General features: G+C 46.4%; 1 protein-coding gene across 2 annotated transcripts in view; it reads right to left on the bottom strand.

Annotated features, from left to right (window-relative positions):
- ANXA7 (annexin A7) overlaps positions 1-22,140 on the bottom strand; it is an 81,067-nt gene extending 58,927 nt beyond the window's left edge. The window contains exon 1 of one of the 2 annotated variants that reach the window (XM_073685642.1): positions 21,993-22,140. The gene's annotated coding sequence lies outside the window, so the exon portion shown is untranslated. The remainder of the gene's footprint in view (positions 1-21,992) is intronic. The other variant, XM_073685643.1, reaches the window with a different exon arrangement.
- Between the last annotated feature and the right edge of the window lie 437 nt (positions 22,141-22,577).

Here is a 22,577-nt window from a genome sequence, read left to right as displayed (position 1 = left end):
CACCCCATGCAAACACGGCTACGGCGCCAACAAGGAGGAGGTGGAGTAATGTTTTGGGCTGGAATCATGGGGAGAGAGATTGTCGGCCCCTTTAGGATCCCTGAAGGGGTAAAGATGAACTCCATAATGTATGTTGAGTTTCTTAAACAGCACTTCCTGCCATGGTTCAAGAAGAAGAACCGTCTATTCCGCAGCAAGATCATTTTCATGCATGATAATGCACCGTCTCATGCTGCACATAACACATCTGCATCTCTGGCTGATATGGGCATAAAAGGGGACAAACTTATGGTGTGGCACCCATGCTCCCTTGACCTCAACCCCATTGAGAACCTCTGGAGCATCATCAAAAGGAGTGTCTATGATGGCGGGAGGCAGTTCACATCTAAGCAACAGCTCTGGGAGGGTATTCTGTCCTCATGCAAAACAATTGAAGCAGAAACCATCCAAAACCTGACAAATTCAATGGACGAGAGAGTTCAGAAGCTCCTTTCGAACAAGGGGTCCTATGTGCAAATGTAACATCACCTAGAATAAAGTTTTGAGTTGAAAACTGTTTGATTTCAGTTTGTAATTACCTGCTAATGCTTATAATTTCAAAAGTCATAAGTTACTTACCGGTAACGGGATTTTTAGGAGACCATGACAGCACCACGAGAGAGGGGATCCGCCCACCAAGGACAGGAAACCTACAGGCTTAATAGGGGGCGGCCCTCCCTCTCGCCTCAGTTTGGATTACAGAGCATTGAGAGGACCGCCAGGTTAGTAGACATAACAAAACAATCATAAAAATAACATTTTTATACAACACCACTAAGTGAGAAAAGGTTGTAATTAATAGATGAGGAGTGCTCCCATATGGTGAAGGGAGGGAATATAAGGGTGCTGTCACGGTCTCCGAAAAATCCCGTTACCGGTAAGTAACTTATGACTTTATCGGTCAACCATGACAGCACCACGAGAGAATTGCAGAGATGAAAAAAGTCTAGGGAGGGACCACAGCCTGGAGCACTCTTCTCCCAAATGTGAGGTTGGACGAAACACCCAAATCCAGTCTATAGTGCCTATAGAAGATAGATGGAGAAGACCAGGTAGCAGCCTTACATATGTCTTCCATCGAGACACCAGTTTTCTCCGCCCACGAGGTCGCCACTGCTCGGGTAGAGTGAGCCTTCAACCTCTGTGGCGCTTCCTCACCGCTGGAGACATAGGCTAGAGTAATAGCCTTCCTGATCCACCTAGCTATGGTGGATTTAGTAACCTTAAGCCCCTTCCTCAGCCCTTGGAAGGAGATAAATAAGGAACTATCTTTCCTGAAGGCCTGGGTGACCGACAGGTACTTAAATCACACATCTTCTAACATCTAAGGAATGGAACTCTGCTTCTTTTTGGATTCTTAGAACCATGGCCTTACAAAATCCAGGTGGCTCAAAAGGCTGGTACCAGGCAGGGGCGTCTCCAGTAGTGCGCCGATCTAAGCAGGAGCTGCTGCCCCCAGGCAGGGGCGCAGCTCAACAGGTGCTCCCATTGATGTGCAGAGCTGGAGCTGCTGATCCCAGACAGGGGCGCAGTTCCACAGCAGCTTCTCCACTGATGCACGGAACTGGAGCTGTCGACCCCAGACAGGGGCGCAGGTCCACAGCAGCTTCTCCACTTATGCACGGAAATGGAGCTGTCGACTTTTTTTTTTTTTTTTTTTTTTCCCTCCTTTTCAGTGACGCCTGCCTCGCGGTTAATACCGCACTAACAAACAAATGCCGGTAACCCGACTTCCAGTCACATGATGTCCTCGAGGCGTGGTGACGTCATCAGGCTGCGACTTACAGGAGGACGGAAGTGCGCGCCCGCGCGAGGATGCCTCATACACCGAAGGCACTCCCAGGTAGGTCCTGCCCATAGCGATGGCCTGCTACCTCTGAACGGGGCGCCGCTCTCCCGCGGCCCGCTCTTGGTCGGGGCGGAGGTTAGTTGACGGCGTCAGACCCGGCGCGCCGACCTCCGCCAGGTGTTGATGGGGACAACACCCCACGCAACTCGCATCTCCAGGGCAATGGTGGGCTTGCCACACCAGATAGGGGCGCAGTCCCACTGCAATTCGGATCCCAACCAGGGCAGACTCCTCTACAGAAAGCGCAATCTGGCTGAAGCAGATAAAAGGGCTGCCACCCCAGATAGGGGCGCAGCTCCCCTGCATATCCGGTGCAAAAACATGCTGTGCCTCTCCCAGATAGAGGTGCACTTGCATAGGCAGAACACTGGAGCTGCAGATCCCAGATAGGGGCGCTGCTCGACAGCCGTCGCCATCCAGATCTTCCACGAGCCTGCAATAGGTTACCTCCATCAAGGACAGGAAACCAAACTGAGGCGAGAGGGAGGGTCGCCCCCTTTTAAGCCTGTAGGTTTCCTGTCCTTGGTGGGCGGATCCCCTCTCTCATGGTGCTGTCATGGTCGACCGATAAAATGACCATTTTTTTGTTCTTTATTCAAATGAAAAGGTTGAAAACTCTGCTGTGCATAATTTGGAACATGCATTTTGAGTGCAGTTTGAGTATTTTATTTTTTAAAAAATATACTGTTATCATAGGCAGTTTGTACAAAAACCTTTCAATTGTACTCTAATAGTTATTTGACTGGAAAATTACAATGACTGCAATTCATATAGGTAATTTGGGAAAATCTGAGAAAATATTATTTGCATAATAATTTGGAACACAGTGTACATTCCCTATCAGTAAGTCTTTACAGTGTGGGAGGAAACTGGAGAACAGGGGAGAACATACAAACTCCTTGCAGATGTTGTCCTTGATGGGATTTGAACCCAGGACCTCAGCGCTGCAAGGCTACAGTGCTAAACCACTGAGCCAGTTACAAAATTTATATCCAAATATAAGTTAGGCTGTGTTCACACATTGCGTATTTTCAAAAAGCGCGCGAAAATACGCAATGTGCATTGTGTCTGCCAGCAAAGTGAATGGTAAATTCACTTTGCCGTTCAGACACTGTGTAATTTTACGCAGCGGGAAAGCGCAGTTGCGTAAAGAATTGGCATGTCAATTCTTTAAGCAGCTGCGTCCTGCGCTTTCGCTCTATTGTGCCCATTATAAGCGATGGAATTATGCAGTGGTGTTCACACACTGCGTAATTCCATAGCTTTTTTACGGAGGCGCAGGATGGATACTCACCTACCCGATGTCAGGGGAGAGGCGTCCGGTCCGGTCCGCTCCGCTCCAATCCCGCGCTTCCAGCATCTGCCGGTGAGCCGATCAGCTGTTAGCTAACCGGCTTGTAACCGGTCAGCTGATTACAAGCCGGTCAGCTGACAGTCTGCTGATCGCTTCACGGCAGATGCTGCAAGCGCGGGACGGAGCAGACGCGTCTCTCATCCATCGGGTAGGTGAGTATCCATAGTCTGTACATACACTGCTAGGGACACAGGAGACACACAGGACGCAGGCACACAGGACGCAGGCACACTGAAATGAAGTGTGACATTACACGTCACCCTTCATTTTCACACTGCGTTTTTTGCTGCGCTTTTTTACACAGTGTGTGAATGGAGGTGCTTTTTTTACCTGCTTAAAAAAACGCAGGTAAAAAAAAGCAGGAAAATACGCAGCGTAAAAAAACGCAATGTGTGAACGCAGCCTTAAAGAGGCTGCCCACTACTATATAAAATGCCCCAATGTATTTAAACAGTGGAGATAAGTGTTTTTGTAGATGCTGACCGCTCACAGGCATCACGTGACCCCCAGCTGCAGCCGGGCATGACAAAGTGACGCGCTCTCCGCTGATTGATGGGTTGTGGGCGGGGTTTTCACGTGAGTCCACAGCCCAGCATCCACCGTGCGCTTTCCCAATGAATGCAGGAGAGGGAAAGTGCATGATGGATGCTGGGCTGTGATGCGTGGGGAAACCCCACCCACAGCCCATCAATCAGCAGGGAGCGCGTCACTGGGTCATGCCTGGCTGCAGCTGAGGGGGGTGGGGGGCACGTGATGCCTGTGAGCGGTCAGCAATAGCGCAGATTACAGGCAAGAAGCACAGCAGAAGGCTTCTACAAAAACACTTATCTCCACTGTTTGGGGCATTTTATGTAGTAGTGGACAACCTCTTTAAAACAAGAATTTTTGATGCACAAAAACCTTTCATAAATTCCCTCCCAATAACCACAAGATCTTGCAGAGAAGAAGGCAGAAGAGGGTTATTACCACCTCTGCCTATTATTCATTTGGTACATGGCAATCAATGCACAGTGACTAGTGATGCAGAGGAACCTTTCTCTGCTCACAATAGAATAGTCATCAGTGAAAGAAAACAATTTCCTCCAAACCAGGGGTCTCAAACACGCGGCCCGCATGCGGCACTTCAGGCTGCTTCATGTGGCCCGCAGGCACCATAGACCCTGATCGCGGCCCGGTCCAGGAGCAGCCGGCAGCAACGCTTCAGTTCAGTGTATTGCTGCGCAGAGACTGGCTCTCTGCACAGCAATACCAGCGCCAGCCGCTGGCCTATCAGAGGCCAGCAGCTGACATCTGCATCCCAGCGCAGCAGCTTATAACGTCTGATAGGCCGGCAGCTGCCACTGGTATTGCTGTGCAGAGAGCCAGTCTCTGCGCAGCAATACACTGAACTTTAGCGCAGCTGCCGGCAGCTCCTGGACCGGGCCGCGATCAGGGTCTATGGTGCCTGCGGGCCACAGGTGCAGAAAGGACGCCGAGGGAACGGAGGACAGGTGAGAAGAATCTTTTTTTTTTCTCTTGTATGTGTAGAACGGCACAAGGGACAGTCCTACAAGAGGGGTGCCAGGCTGGGGGCCGCCCTACAAGAGGGGTGCCAGGCTGGGGGCCGCCCTACAAGAGGGGTGCCAGGCTGGGGGCCGCCCTACAAGAGGGGGACATTACTACAAGAGGGGGACCAGGCTGGGGACAGTCCTAAAACATGGGGACCAGGCTGGGGACAGTCCTAAAACATGGGGACCAGGCTGGGGACAGTCCTAAAACATGGGGACCAGGCTGGGGACAGTCCTAAAACATGGGGACATTACTACAAGAGTGGGACCAGGCTGGGGACAATACTACAAGAGTGGGACCAGGCTGGGGACAATACTACAAGAGGGGGGCCAGGCTTGGGACAGTCCTAAAACATGGGGACCAGGCTGGGGACAGTCCTAAAACATGGGGACATTACTACAAGAGTGGGACCAGGCTGGGGACAATACTACAAGAGTGGGACCAGGATGGGGACATTCCTAGAAGATGGGGACATTACAACAAGATGGGGACCAGGATGGGGCATTACTACAAGATGAGGACATATATACAACATGGGGACCGGTATGTGACATTACGACAATATGGGACCCAGTATGGAATATTACGACAAGATGGGGGACATTACAAGATGCAGACCAGGGTGGGGCACATTACTACAAGATTTTGGCAGAAAAACTTCAAAATAAAGCATGAAAAAATATTTTGCCACTAAAAATGCTGCTTTATATCTAAACTAAAGTAAACATAAAAAGTGCATGAAAAAAAAAATGGTATCACTAAAAATGTCACTTTGTCCTGCAAAGAATGCAGCCCCCCAAATTAATTTTTTTTCCGTGTGCGGCCCATATACCCAGCAGAGTTTGAGACCCCTGTTCTAAACGGTGTGTGAGCACCTAGCTGCTGGCGTACCGGTATCTAACAGTGCTAGAAAAGAATAGCTGTTGTGTCATGTGTGTATTGTGTAACCTCTTCAAAAATCCCAAATCTTTTAACAAATTCAGTTTGCCCGTGACATTTCAACCTACAGCTCTGCCCAGTGGTCAGCAGGGGGACGCTTAGAGCATGTTCACACAAATAATATGACATTGAAGGGTTTACAAAAAAAAAAAATAATAATAAAATAATGCATAGCTTTCGCTTCATAAATCTGATGCGTCTTTACTCCATGTTTAGCACAGGTGCCCCCTTGGAATGAGACATTAATTTAGTGCACCTTCCCATCACTCTTGTAAAGCCAGAGCCGTTAGTCAATGAAGAGGAGGGGCAGAGATAGATGAACAATAAGGATACACTGAATTGTTCCATCAAGACAAGGGGGCTCCAATTGAACAGTCTCTCTGTGCTGATAAATGGAGGAGTATGAGTGAAAACTGACATACAAGAAAAATAAGGAACAAAAAAAGTGATTTCAGAGTGGGAAACCCCTTTAAGTAACCAAGTAAAAAGTCAAGTACACAAAAAAAAAACCACACACACAAAGAAACAGAAGTCGGATACAGCATTAACACAGATCATACTTTTAAGGCTGTGTGCGCACGTTCAGGATTTGAGAAATTTCTGCAGTGCTCCTGCATCTCCTTGGCAGAAAAAACATGCGGTTTTGACACGTTTTTTGATGCTTTTTTGTATATCAATGAATGCTTTTTGGTGCTAAATAAAAGTTATTTGGTGGGACATTGCTTTAACCCTTGGATTACCTTCAGAACTGGAGTGAGTATATTGGTTAATTTAAATGACTAAAGAATGTGTGTTGTATTTCAAATAAAGTGTTTACTGTGTGTTTATTTAACGCTTTACTTTAATTAGATTTGGTGATGAAAGGGTCTGATTGACACCTTGTCATCATCAAACAAAAGAGCTAGGTCTCAGCTAATTCCATTCACCCAATCTTCATTAACATTTCTATTCATGTAATCTCTGGAGCAGCTGTGAGCTGCTATTTTTAGCCTAGGAAGGTGCCATTATTAACAACTCACAGCTGTTTCGTTAGCCACTACATCCCCCTGATCAGCACTCAGTAGTGCTTTGGACAATGTTATTTTTGCTGCGTCCAAAATGCGGTGTTCTAATGCCGCACTTTTGTTGTCTGTACATGTGAATCCACCGCATATAATGACACTTCAAAATCGGTCAAAATCTTCAGAGGAGACTAGTATGTCCGCTACAAAAATTGACATGCTGCGGGTGAGTTTGGGTACATGGCCACTGTCAGGAGCCGCTGTAGGATTTGACACTGCGTGTTTATAAAGCGTCAAACCCGCAGCGTCCAGATGTTACAGCATAGTGAATGTGATCTCTAGAAATCCCATGTCCACTATGCGTGCATCTGAAGCTGTGAATCACCCGTGGACACTGATATGCGGCGCGTCTTTCAGGACCGCAGCATGTCAAATTCTCTTGCGGAGTCGCTAGTCTCCGCAACATAAATTTGACCACTAGATTCAGTGGTTCAGTGAACACATGCGGATTTACCTGCATTCAATAGAATGCAACGTTTTGGAAGCAGCAAAAATATGCTGCATCCAAAGCGCTGCTACGTCCAGTTCGTGGGCACAAAGCATAAAATTTAAAAAAAAAAAAAAAAATGGCGTGAGCTCCCGCGTCATTTTTATAACGAGCAGAGGGAACACCGACCGCTGGGGGCTGCTATTAGTAGCCGGGGAAGGTGCCATTAGCCAAAAAAGTTCCCTGGCTATTAATATCAGCCCACAGCTGTTTGCTTAGCCTTTACTGGCTAGATTACAGGGGGACCCCAGAAAAAAAAATTGACTTAGGGTCCCCCTATAAAATCTAACCAGAAAAGGCTAAACAGACAGCTGAGGGCTGATATTAATAGCCAGGGAAGGGGCCATGTATACTAGCCCCCTCCGCGGCTAATAGTATCACCCCTCAGCAGTCCCAGAAATGGCGCATCCACAAGATGCGCCAAATCTGGCGCTTAGCCTTCGCTCTTCCCACTGCCCTGTAGTGGTGGCGAGTGGGGTAATGGGGTTGGGGTTCACATCAGCCTTGTATTGGCGGCTGACGTGAAGCCCAGGCTAGTAATGGAGGGAGTCTATAAGACGCTATTACTAACCACGTAGTAAAGTGGTCGCCACTTTTTCAATAAATACATGGCCAGAATAAAGTATGTTAATGAAATAAACACACGGTTAAAAAAAAAAAAAAAAAGTAAAATCTAAAACAACCATATCCCTCACCTGTCTGCCGTAGTCCATGATTCCGCCACGATTGTCCCTCGGCGATCCAGGTCACTTCTACAGCAGTGACATCAGCAATCAGTGATGTCACTGCTGTAGAAGAGAGGAATGTATACTGACAGGAGTGTAAAATCACTCCTGTCAGTGTACATGCTGCTGCAGGAGTGAGGTCACTGGGGTTCATCAGCTGATCAGCCCCAGTGACCTCAGAACCAGTACCGGTGAGAACATTTTTCAGAATGTTCCCACGCAGCACCGATGCCGTAAAGTGAGGTCAAGTGAGCTCTCAGCTAAGAGCTCACGTGACCGCAGGTCCTGGTAGCACAGTACACTGCTGGGAGCGCGCGCGCTCCCAGCAGACTACCACCGGCAGGATGACATCGCCGGACAGATGAGAATAGTGTTTTTTTTACACCGCGTGGCACCCGGCTCGGCTGAGGAGACTACTGCTCCCTTCAGTCACGCCCCTCTCACTGTTACCAGCGGGAGCGGCGGTCAGATGAGGGGGAGCAGTACTCCTCCTCTGCCAACCCGGGTACCACCTGCAGCGTTTCACCGCCCATTGGCTTTCATTGAAACGCAACAAATCCAAAAGGTATAAATATTATAGCTGTGGATTTGCTGCGGTTCAATTAAAGTCAATGGGCGGGAAAAGCTGCACACAACTGACATGTTGCGTATTTTTTTCCGCAATGGTAATCCTGAGTAGAAATTTCCGCATCATTCATGTGCTCAGCACATCAGTATTACCATAGCAATAGCTGGCAGACCCACTACTAAGCGTTTTCACCGTGAAAACGCATCAAAAACGTTACGTGTGTACTTAACCCAAGTCCAACTTCTGGTTTTGGCCTTACAAATACTGATGTAAAATATCAAAGTCTGAAAGTGACATTCAACTATTGAGATTTTTTCCACAAGCAGAACGTTCTCAGACTTTACATGTGACGTTCTACATTGAGATTTGACTGTGAAAACTGAACAAATAGATTAAAGATTAAAAAAAAATAAATAAAAAAAAATTAGGAAAGTGTAGAGAAGGCTTAAGAAACAAGTGCAGATGAGAGCACATACACTGCACATATTACAGTTGTCAAAAGTAGTCAACATGCAAAGGAGAGCAGCATAATTACTGTAAAGTGAAGGGACATCTGGGAATTTTACCAAAAATGATTAGATAAAATGTTATTTAGGGCGACAGCCAAGTAGGTTCTCTGGACATGGGGAGGCAACATTTTAGACAATTTCCAGGCAGAGAATTAAACTTCCCACACAGCAGTAAAGACGGAGTTTACAAAAACACAATCAACATTTTTACAAAAATGACAACTTTAACGTTACATTTGAATCAGCATTTAAGGGCGAGTTTACACTTGCTAACCAGTAGCCAATTAAAAAAAACATGGATCGGCTACATGCAAGCAGATCCTTCATAGCAGGTTTAGACAGGTCGTTAATGTGATCATTCTGGGCACATACAACAATGATGTTCTAGGCAGCACACGTTCTGCTTACACAAGACGATGTGCTGTCGAGAACAATGATTTTAAAGCAAATTTGGAAAACGTTCTCCTTTGTCAGGTGATTAGCAGCCTGTTTTGGCGAGCCCATAATGCTCGTTCCAGTGTAAATGCTCCCTAAGCAACTACAAGTTAAAAATTCAACAGGGTTGTCCATCTTTGGGGAAAATTAATTTTCTTCACATATATGCATATATTTTAGGGACAAAAATAATTTTCACAGTAGGGTTTCATTCGAAATGTTGCCCTGTTTGGCTTTTACAGGTCCTTTGTTCCCCTGAAAATTCAAGTTTGATGAGGTCTGTGGTTATAAAACAGCTGATAGGAGCTCAGAAAGACAGATTAAAGCATTAGAAACCAGTGTCAGACCGTCAATGTACACTGGTAGATTTCTTTCAATGGAGAATCAGTCACCAGGATTTTGCCACCTAATCTGAGAGCAGCATAATGAAGAGAGAGACCCTGATTCCAGTCATCCATCCGTCACTTATTGGGCTGTTTGCTGTAGGTTTGATAAAAATCACTGTTTTAACAGCAGGAGATAATCACTACTAAATCTGCTGCCAGGTAGTCCTTCATATTCAGGAGCTCTGTATAATTCTGCCCTTATCACTGGTTGGCAGCTTTCTGCCTATGCAGTGTACACACAATGGAGAAATAAAGGTTCAGCCTCTGGAATCAAAGGTTGAAGATAAAAGCCATTTCTTTATTGGTGATCTTTGTTAAAATCTATACAAATTGCAATGATGAGGGGTGAAGGGGGAGTGAAACCTCCACCCCTTATTGCAAAGAGTATGGATTTTAACAAAGATCACCAATAAAGAAATGGATTCATCTTCAACCTTTGATTCCAGAGGTTGAATATGTTACTTTCTCCATAGAGTATCCAAGAAATGCTGAACAGAGGCGTGGCCTCATGCTTTCAAGTAATCCGGATTCTTTAGGTAAGGGTGAGCTGGTACTATTACTTCATATGCACAGTGTACACAGAAAGCTGTCAATCAGTGGTGTGTGGGGTTATACAGGGCTCAGCATTCAGAGCACTGCTAGATCTGCAGCAGAGAAAACAGTGATTGTATGAAAACCATAGCAAGCAGCCCAATAAGTGACACATTGCTGGAAACTCTACCCCTATATCATGCTGCTCTTATGGTAGCAGATTCCCTTTAACTCATCCAACAACACAGACTCTACATAAGCCAAACGATACATTTTTAATGAAATACAAATGCAACAGTGATATTTAGCCTAAAATAGATGCATTTTCACAAATAAGAAAAACTATCTCCTAAACAGTGTACAACTCGCAGTTTCAGGACAGTTTTGTCTACAGGCGCAGATGGTTGTACAAAAAAAAAAAAAAAAAAAAAAAAAAAGAGAGCTAGTCTACACAGGCAGAGCCGCCAAGCTGACCACGGCAGCAGAGGTGACTTGGCCATGGACCCAAGTTAGATGAGTAGAGAACAGCCATTTGCCTTTTTACAACAAACTGCACATGGAGACACAACTTTCCTGATAGCCTTTTTGACTTTCAATTCCACTGTAAATCCGGCTGATGACAAAACTGCATTTACTTACCATAAAATGACTATTGATAGGCCCAAAGATAAATTAATTGAAAAAAATGGATACTATGTATTTAAATTAATTTAATACAGTGTGTTATTTTTGGAGTATTTATCATCTGGTCACATGAAGACCTTATCAGAAACTCTTCATAAAGTAGCTGTAACCAGTTAACTGCTGGCATTATGAATATACCGCTGTCTAATGTGTCTGATATATTAGGGCTCTGTTCACAAAGGGTTGTGGCCTCCAGTTTAAAAATGAACAGAATCTTAAAGGGAATGTGTCACCCCCCTGGGCGATATCAGACCTCTACAATGAGCATACAGGTTATAGAAAAGTAAATCTATACATACCTGTATGGCCCATAGCAGAGGTTTGATTGCAGAGAAAAGTTATCACCTCTGTTTTCCACAGGCTTTGCGTCCGGGGGACACCGAGAAATTTCCACCTATACGCTTAGTTACCATATTTCCCCCTCCCCTGCACGTCACAGTGTCCTGTGATGTGCACTGTGCTCCCTGACTTCACGGGCATGCGCTCACATACAGCGTGCTTTGCTTCATCCCGGCCCATCTCTCCATTCCCTGGACGTCAAGCCTGTGCAAAACGGAGTTTGTTAAAACACTTTTCTCTGCAATCAAACCTCTGCTATGGGCCATACAGGTATGTATAGATTTACTTTTCTATAACCTGTATGCCCATAGAAGAGGTCTGATATCTCCCAGGGGATGATAGAATCCCTTTAAAAGGGAACCTGACAGCTGATACATGCTGCTCATAGATCACGCAGCATGCATAAGGCACTAGCTACATTTCAGTCAAGTTTGTTTGACTCTGAAATGCTGTAGCGTTTCAGAGAAAAATATACTTTAAAAAGCCTCCTGGGACTGAGCCACACAGGAGACTAGTCAGACAGGCGGGACCCCAGCGGCTTCTCTCCACTTGCTGACAGGGACTGACAAGTCGCTCACTTCGTGCATGTATAGGAAGAATCACCTGTCAGTCATTGCCTATCCCTGGCGGCTTTTAAAGTATAGAAAAAAGAGATGTCACTTTGAAAAATGAAGGTTTTTTGCGCATAATTTGGCCAATTTATGTGTGCCCATCAACCACGACAAGGTCACCTTCGTATGATGGGAAACTACGCTACACTACCACTGGATATGCCACTCTTGGGCTGTAAGCCTGTATGGACAATATGTCTCTGCTTGGGCTTTTAACCTACAATGTATGGGCTGGTAGAGCTAGTTAAAACCACCTGTGACTGAATGGGAGGGACACATGGTCAGAAAAAAGGCTGTCAAACTTCTAATAGTGTGAACACGTACCTGCTGCAATGCTCCAGGAGCGGGATCCCAAAAATGATTAATAGAAAAAAGAGAGTTTCCCATCATACGAAGGTGACCTTGTCGTGGTTGATGGGCACACATAAATTGGTCAAATTATGCGCAAAAAACCTTCATTTTTCAAAGTGACATTAGTCCAGATACAATATTTCTTATATTTTCATGTATGGAGTGCCGAAGTTCTTTTTGCAATTGAGATTACTTTTTTCTTCAGAGCACCCGAATAGACCAGTGAGCGACCCCTCTCTTTTTTCTATTAATCATTTTTGGGATCCCGCTCCTGGAGCATTGCAGCAGGTACGTGTTCACACTATTAGAAGTTTGACAGCCTTTTTTCTGACCATGTGTCCCTCCCATTCAGTCACAGGTGGTTTTAACTAGCTCTACCAGCCCATACATTGTAGGTTAAAAGCCCAAGCAGAGACATATTGTCCATACAGGCTTACAGCCCAAGAGTGGCATATCCAGTGGTAGTGTAGCGTAGTTTCCCATCATACGAAGGTGACCTTGTCGTGGTTGATGGGCACACATAAATTGGCCAAATTATGCGCAAAAAACCTTCATTTTTCAAAGTGACATTAGTCCAGATACAATATTTCTTATATTTTCATGTATGGAGTGCCGAAGTTCTTTTTGCAATTGGCTTTTAAAGTATGTTTTTCTCTGCAACGAAAATACCTGCTGAAATCCCGTGAATTGAGCAGCATGAATGAGCGGGCAAGTTCCCTTTAAATGGGTTTTCCCACGAACAAAAGTTCATTTTAATCAATAGATCTTGGAATAAAAATAAGTTCCGCTATTGTTTAAAAAAAAAACATCTTATAAATGTGCCCCTGCTGTGTACTGTGTAATGACTGTGTCTAACCGTACAGGGACATGGTCTGATCATACCACATCTCCTGGGCAGGGGAGGAAGCAAAACAGTATACAGACATTACAGCAGGGGATCACAGAGGATTCTTTGAAGTAAAACATTGTTTAAAAACAGGCAGGAAATGTTTTACCTCACAAAAAGAATCAGCTGCGATCCCCTGCTGTAATGTCTGTATACATTTTTTGCTTTCCCCCTCTGCCCAGGAGATGTGGTATGATCAAACCATGTCCCTGCACGGTCAGACACAGACATTGCACAGTACACAGCAGGGGCACATTTATAAGATTATCTCAGCACAGGAACATTTTATTTAAACACGTCCAATTGTGAAAATTATTATTATTCCAAGATCTATTGATTAAAATTAACTTTCGTTCATAGGAAAACCCCTTTAAGGCTCAGATATCAGCTCTGTGTTTCTAATGGTTAGAACTTGTACCCATTTTAGTCTATGGGGCTGTTCATATGTCTGTGTTTTTTTTTGTGGAAAGAGTGGTCCTCACTAAAACACAGACATGTACAATTTTGATCTGGGTCACATAGCAAACTTATCAATGCAAATCTATGGGTCTAAGAAAAAAAGTTTTGTGGTGTTGTTCTAGATATTAATGCAGAGCCCAAAAGGGACTGTATCTGACAAATCGGGGTCTATAGAAACTTAAAGGAAAGTGGACCCCAAAAGCTCTAAAAATAAATATAGACAATAAGTGCTCGTCGCCCTCCCTGGGTACTGTAATGGCTCCCTGCTACTGTTCAGGTCTTGGTTGAAACAGTGACATCACATCAACAGAGCATTTGACCGCTGCAGCCAATCACTGAGGCCAGCAGCCATTGCCATCTACAGACCATGATCTCAGCGATTGGCAACAGAAGTGATGCGCACTGTTGACATGATGTCACCGCTTCAGCCAAAACCCCAGGAAATGAACAGCAGTGAGGAACCAGCACCTGCTGTATTTTATATTTTTGTTATAGCTTGGGGGGCTTCTTCCATTCAGCTGAGTGCAAAGACACAGCATACTCATAGCCTTAGAAAGATGAATAAACAGTTGGGATAGGCTTCCTTTTTTTTTTTTCTTTTTACAATGCAATCTTCAGCATCTACATAAAATAGAGTACGGGTGCGGTTATAGGTGCAAGATATGGGTAATAGGCTGTGACCGGTGATGTTTGAACAGCAGCTTACTATTGATCACCATCTCTCTAGCAAACACCATGAGACCCAGGGTGTTGCTTCATTTTACGACACTGATCTTTCATAACAGGTTATATATACATAGCACACAGAAAATCCAAGTACAACTGCCACTAAACTGGATGCTCGATGATAATGAGTAAGCACATACATGAATGAGTAAGCAATGGGAGACATTTCTGCATAACTGGAAATGTTGGTAGATGAGCCTACCCTTGGGCTATGCTCAGAAAGCAGGATTATAGGTCGCACCTACAATAGATAGGTGTGATTATGAAGGATTTGTACCATGGCAATTAGAGAAGACTGCAAAGGACATCAAGGATCAACTAAGGTCGGCACCCAGAGCTTTCGGCCACACAAACCACCACCAGGAACGCCCTAATTATGTGACTGCAAAATCTACACAAGGAGCTTTTTAATTTTTCTTATATTTTGCCTTAAGGCTATGCGCCCTTGATGCAGAAATGCTCCAGATTTTTTCCTGAGCGTTTCTGCATCTCCCTGGCAGAAAAAAAGCATGCGAATTGTACATGCGGATTGTACATGCGTTTTTCCTGCCAGGGACATGCGGATGTGAAGCGTTCTTCACTTGCATTTCCGCATGCGGGTTGACAGGCGCTTTCCAAGCGATTTTAGCATCACTTGGAAAGTGCTTGACAAATTGGTCACACTATATAAATCCATCCAACCGGCATGGATTTATATAGTGTGACCGTAAGGCTGTGTGCTCACGATGCGTTTTTTAAGTGTTTCCCGCAGGGTCAAAAACGCTGCAGAAAAGCTTAAAAAAAAGCATGGTAGAAGGCCTGCCATGTTCCCCAATGATAATCTGCATGTGCTGTGCACATGGTGCGGAAAAAAACGCAGCACTACCAATTATTTTGCGGAAGTGCTGCGTTTTCGCCGCCATTGACTTGCATTAGAACGCATGGATTACGCATCACTGTATATGTAGATGCGCATTTCATGTGTTCTAATGAATGTGCGGATGGTACCCGGGTCTAGAGAAGAGGAGACTCTCCTCCGGACCTGGGTACCATTGAAAACTGTAAAAAAAAAAAAAAAAAAAAAAATTATATATATATATATATATATATATATATATATATATATATATATATATATATATATATATATATATATATATATATATATATATATATATATATATAGGCAGCCGGGACGGTGAAGCAAGCCAGCGCGGGCCATCGGAGGGTAAGTATAGATTTATTGTATTTTGACATTCTCTCGGGTCACAGTATATAAATCCATGTCGTTTGCATGGATTTATATAGTGTGACCAAGTTGACAAGCACTTTCCAAGTGATGCTAAAATCGCTTGGAAAGCGCTTGTCAACCCGCATGCAGAAAAGCAAGTGAAGAACGCTTCACATCCGCATGTCCCTGGCAGGAAAACGCATGAACAATCCGCATGCGTTTTTTTCTGCCAGGGAGATGCAGAAACGCTCAGGAAAAAATCCTGAGCATTTCTGCATCGTGGGCACATAGCCTAAAAGAATGGTAAAAAATAAATACACTGCTCAAAAAAATAAAGGGAACACTCAAATAACACATCCTAGATCTGAATGAATGAAATATTCTCATTGAATACTTTGTTCTGTACAAAGGTGAATGTGCTGACAACAAAATCATCAATGGAAATCAAGTTTATTAACCAATGGGGGCCTGGATTTGGAGTCACTCCCAAAATTAAAGTGGAAAAACACACTACAGGCTGATCCAACTTTGATGTAATGTCCTTCAAACAAGTCAAAATGAGGCTCAGTATTGTGTGTGGCCTCCACGTGCCAGTATGACTTCCCTACAACGCCTGAGCATGCTCCTGATGAGGTTGCGGATGGTCTTCTGTGGGATCTCCTCCCAGACCAGGACTAAAGCATCCGCCAACTCCTGGACAGTCTGTGGTGCAACGTGACATTGGTGGATGATGCGAGACATGATGTCCCAGATGTGCTCAATCGGATTCAGGTCTGGGGAACGGGCGGGCCAGTCCATAACTTCAATGCCTTCATCTTGCAGGAACTGCTGACACACTCCAGCCACATGAGGTCTGGCATTGTCCTGCATTAGGAGGAACCCAAAGCCAACCGCACCAGCATATGCTGTCACAAGGGGTGTGAGGATCTCATCTCGGTACATAATGACAGTCAGGCTACCTCTGGCGAGCACATGGAGGGCTGTGCGGTCCTCCAAAGAAATGCCACCCCACACCATTACTGACCCACTGCCAAACCGGTCATGCTGAAGGATGTTGCAGGCAGCAAATCGCTCTCCAAGGCGTCTCCAGACTCTGTCACATGTGCTCAGTGTGAACAGCACAGGGCGCCAGTGGCGACTTTGCCACAGAACACCAGGATTGGAAAATGGCAAGCTTCCGGCACGGTATTGGGCTGTGAGCACAACTCCCATCTGTGGACGTTGGGATAACATACCACCCTCATGGAGTCGGTTTCTAACCGTTTGTGTAGACACATGCACATTTGCGGCCTGCTGGAAGTCATTTTGCAGGGCTCTGGCAGTGCTCCTCCTGTTCCCCCTTGCACAAAGGTGGAGGTAGCGGTCCTGCTGCTGGGTTGTTGCCCTCCTATGGCCCCCTCCACGTCTCCTGGTAGCGCCTCCAGCCTCTGGACACTACGCTGACAGACACAGCAAACCTTCTTGCCACAGCTCGCATTGATGTGCCATCCTGGATGAGCTGCACTACCTGAGCAAGTTCTGTGGGTTGTAGAGTCCGTCTCATGCTACCGCGAGTGTGAAAGCACAACCAACATTCAAAAGTGACCAAAACAGCAGCCAAAAAGCATTGGTACTGAGAGGTGGTCTGTGGTCCCCACCTGCAGAACCACTCCTTTATTGAGGGTGTCTTGATAATTGCCATTAATTTTCAACTGTTGTGTATTCCACTTGCACAACAGCATGTGAAATTGATTGTCAATCAGTGTTGCTTCCTAAGTGGACAGTTTGATGTACTTGGAGTTATATTCTGTTGTTTAAGTGTTCCCTTTATTTTTTTGAGCAGTGTATCTACTTACCTTCTGATGGCCCCCGGTGTCTTTATCCGATGCGTCTCTGCTTGCCGGTAGCTCGCGGTACACTGAATGGACCTGCAGACGTCAGCGGTCGCATGACCCGTCATATGACTAAATTACGTCATGGCAGGTCCTGGAGTCCACCGCGATCGGCTGGCAAGCCAAGACAAAGACACCGGGGGCCATCAGAAGGTAAGTATAATGTTTTTTTTTTTTTTTTTTACAGGTTTTATGGTACTCGGGTCCGGAATAGAGTCTCCTCTCCTCCACACCTGGGTACCATCCACACATTGAAACGTTTGGAATCCGTATGTACAGATCCAGTGATGCGGATTACATGCGTTCCAATGCAAGTCAATGGAGGCAAAAACGCAGCGCTTCCGCAAAATAATTGGTAGTGCTGTGTTTTTTTCCGCAATGATAATCCGCAGCGGAAATTTCCGCAGCATGTGCACAGCACATGCGGATTATCATTGGGGAACATGGCAGGCCTTCTACCAAGGGTTTTTTAAGCGTTTCTGCAGCGGAATTGCCGCTACGGAAACGCTTAAAAAACGCATAGTGGGCACACAGCCTAACAGAGAAATTTAAGATTTAATTATGTAAGAAGCCCATTACACACGACAAGCACACATGTAAATTGTTAGGGTACGTGCACACGGTCACTAAACGCTGCAGATAGGATGCAGCGCACTTGTGCTGCATGCAATCGACAGCGGCCAGATATTAGAGCAGTGTTTCCCAAACCCCATCCTCACGGCCCCCCACAGGTCATGGGGGGCCGTGAGGATGGGGTTTGGGAAACACTGTGTTAGAGCATAGTGGATGGGTTTTCAAGAAATCCCATGCCCACAAAGCGTCTCCGTGCTCCTGCGGCTCAGCCGCGGAGATGGGCATGCGGCGCGTCTTCACAGACCGCAGCATGTTAATTTCTCTTGCGGAACCACTAGTCTCCAGAAGAGCAATTCTACCAGTGTAATGTATAGGATGTGATGAATCCCCATGGTTCAATGAACACATTAGGATTCACCTGTGTGCAGAACTTTGGACGCAGCATGAAGTATACTGCATTTAAAGTGCTGCCAATATCGACTGTGTGCACATACACATATAGCTGGTCAGCTCTGCAGACAGCATTAAGCGTCAACCTCAGTCCAAAAACGTATGTATCCAAGTACTGAGAAGTGCGACATGACCGCATGTTACACCATTCCTCCACATATATTCTTCATGTGTATCAGATTTCAGGTATCTGCAGCATCAAATACACAAACTTGCTGCCATGTGTGAACATTGCCTGAGGCAGAGCTCAGTACGCTGAAGAACAGAAGCCATCATTAACCTCGTGCCTTCTTTACATAGCCACAAGATCTAGATGAAATTGTACGTTGCTTCACCAGTGCCTCTCCAACTGTAAGGTGCAGCCCCCAGGGGATGATGGAGGGACGATATGCTGGTTATGCTGCAAAGGCTTTTTTGTAAGAATGTACCAATAACTCATCTAACGGCTGCTCTGACATTATACTAAAAGTGCAGCTATCAGCAACGACAGATTGGCTGCAGCGGTCACCAGACATGACATGTTCACGTCACAGCAGGGAGGTGTGGTGCCGGTCTGAGAGGCAAGTATGTGTTTGTTTTCTCATGGTCACTTTGCTTTTGAGAAGGGGTAGACCCATACTCCTGTCAAGACCACATAGACCCGTTTTCATTCTGGATGAGATTTGCAAACACTAAACTCCGTCTTCTCTGGCAGTCTCAGCGGATTAATGGAGTGGCGGTCAAGCATTCTCCATTCGAACAGACAGGACAAAAGGGCCCCATTCTGGTAATCGTAGTTGCGTTGAACCTCAACCAAATTAGAAGTTATTATCTATTCCAGGGGTCCTCAAACTACGGCCCGCGGGCCACATGCGGCCCGTGGAGGATTTTTATCCGGCCCGCCGGGCTGTGGGGCGGAGGAGAGCGGTGTCAGCGCCCGCTCCCTCCCGCTTGCTCAGGCAGCCGGATACTTACCTCTCCCCGTGCCTCCGCAGATCCGCTGTCTTCCTGCTGTGCGCTCCCTGTGACGTCTCAGGTCAGAGGGTGCGGTGACGTCTTTCCACCGCGCCCTCCCCTGAGCCGTCACAGGCAGCGCAGAGCAGGAAGACGCCAGCGACGCTGGAGTCCGGACCCGAGCAGCGGCAGCAGGTGAGAAGTGAGATATTTATTTATTTTTTTTAATGTATGGAGGCATGGGGCATAATATTAGGGGTGACATCCTGCATGGGGCATAATATGGGGGGGGGGGGTGTGACATCCTGCATGGGGCATTATAAAGAGAGGGGGGTGATATCCTGCATAGTGTATTATAACGACAGGGGAGTGATATCCTGCATGGGGCATTATATGGGGGGGGGGGGGGGGGGGACAAGACATCCTGAATGGGGCATTATAAAGACAGGGGAGTGATATCTTGCAAGGGGCATTATATGGGGGGGGTGACATCCTGCAATGGGGCATTATAAAGACAGGGGAGTGATATCCTGCATAGGACATTATATGGGGGGGTGACATTCTGCATGGGGTATTATATTGGGGGTGACATCATGCATGGGGCATTATATGGTGGGGAATCACATACAGGGAGTAGAAGACCCCGTGTACAGTGTGACCACTGTGCACTGAAATCTAATTGGCAGAAAACTTCCAATGGTGATTAAAGAACAACACAGCAGATTCTTCACCAAATGTATCAATGTAATCAGTAATACAGAGTCATTACTGCCATGTATTTACTTTACAAAAACGTGCTGACAGGTTCTCATTAAGTTGTATGATTATCTTTAAGGGAATGTCCAAGACTCACATATTTATGACCTATCCTTAAGGTAAGTTATAAATATGGCTATGTGCTCACAATCCGTAATGGCAGAATTTTTGGATGCAGCTCACCTGTGCTGTGTCCAAAATGCTGTATTGTACAGTAGAAGCATAGTGGATTTATAGAAATCCCATGCCCACTGTGCTTCCATCAGCGGCCGCGTAAACTCACCAGTGGCGCGGATTTACGAGCCGCAGCACGTCAGTTTCTGTTGCGGTGACGATAGTCTCCGCAACTGAAATTTTCACAATAGAATGTAAAAGGTGCGGTGACTCCGCATGTGTTCAATGAACACATGTGGATTTACTTGTGTGATCGGGTGCAGCGAAAATACGCTGAGTCCAAAGCGCTGCTATTTCCTGATTGTGGGCACATAGTCTAAGAGATCAGGAGGGTCAGACACCCGGCACCCCCACAGACCAGCTGATCTCAGATGACCAAATATAAGCAATACACAGCAGCTCTGAGGATTATTTAGCGGCTGCTGCCAATTTCTGAAATTTATATCCAATTTTCTTGAATGTGACTGCAATATTCAGCATTGTCCAACAAACAATGCACAGAGCTGGATCTATTGCTTATATTAGCTGATTGGTGGTGGGTGCCGGGTGTCTGACCCCCACGGATCTAATTTCCTACAGGTGTGGACTCGTCTATCAATGACCTAAAAAGCCCTTTAAATACTCACCAAGCTGTCTCACATACCATGACTTGCTTATAGCAAGTTGAACTAGAGGGGAATTCATCCCCTAATAGTTTGTAGGTTGCATCCAGCTGACATCATTGCTCTGCAGATCTAGGACCAGAAATGGGTTATGAAGGGACAGTCCCCATCTTATCTGATAGCGGGTGCTGAGTGACAATGGTCCCCAGCACTGGGCAGAACTGTCTGATTGATCAGATCAGTGCGTGACCTCGCTGGGCGTCAGCAGTGAGCACCCACTTGTGCCTCCACACCCAGTGTCAGGTCAGACAGGAGAGGATTTGTCCCCAATATTAGATCTCTTGTAGGGCCCTGATGTATCCCGGCAGTTGGCTCCTCTCAGCTGCTCCTACACCTTACACAGGATATATAGAGGCTCCTTCATCACTGCAGCCATTCTTCACAGCCAGATGTAGCAGAGCTGATCTCTGGGGTGCAGGATGGAGCCAGGTCCCTCAGCAGCCGCACAGAGGTGTGACCTCTGGCCGCATAACTCAGCCCTGCTATACACAGGGTGTAGTGTGCGCTCCCGCTCACCAGAACATGTTCTGCAAGTTTCTCCCTCCCAGGGAATAACCTCCAGGGTGTGGTTACAAGTGGAAACACTGACGTGCGAGCCATCCCGGCAGCGCTGCCATGTTACACAACCCCTGCAGCCCAGAGTCATGGAAGATGTAGCAGAGCGGAGAGTGTCACCTGACAGGACGGCACATAAGGAAAAAACAGCCGGGGCGCCAAGAGCCAGAGTCAGCTGTGCTACACGCGCAAATCTGCGAGCACGGCACGTACACGCCTCAGTTCAGCGCTACTACGCCACAAACTTCCCAGGAACTTGCGCCCCCCCACCCCCAGCACTGAGCTATGTGCCCCCCGGAGACACAGCCCCTGAGCCCTCACCTTGTCACCGGTCCCGCACCGCTGCGAACAGGAGGAGGAGGCTGACAGGACCCGCTGCTGCCAACACCTAGACGTCAACACCAATTCCCTGGGGTGGGAGGTAACTATGCTAAACATGCCCCTACCCGGAAGACGAGATGGTTCTGCCCATCACGTGACGTCTCCACAGAATGTGTGCAGGGCGGGACCGGGGAGGGTTCGGCTGCTGAATGACCGGCTACCATGGCAACCACCGTGGGGCGGAGCTGCTGATAAGGGATGTCGAGGAAGGACATTAGGACATAGTAGAATCGCACCGGGGAATGTGTCAGTACTAGAGTGAAACGTACACGACTATACTGCGGCTCAGACTGTGGCATAACGTACATACACGTCTATACGGCAGCCCAGACTGTGACATAACGTACATACACGTCTATACGGCAGCCCAGACTGTGACATAACGTACATACACGTCTATACGGCGTCCCAGACTGTGACATAACGTACATACACATCTATACGACGGCCCAGACTGTGACATAACGTACATACACATCTATACGGCGGCCCAGACTGTGACATAACGTACATACACGTCTATAC

This window comes from Phyllobates terribilis, unplaced genomic scaffold (assembly GCF_046119375.1).
Source record: "Phyllobates terribilis strain yellow unplaced genomic scaffold, ASM4611937v1 Scaffold_5__5_contigs__length_657084704, whole genome shotgun sequence".
Taxonomy (NCBI): domain Eukaryota; kingdom Metazoa; phylum Chordata; class Amphibia; order Anura; family Dendrobatidae; genus Phyllobates; species Phyllobates terribilis.
This window is presented reverse-complemented; position numbering and strand designations above follow the sequence as displayed.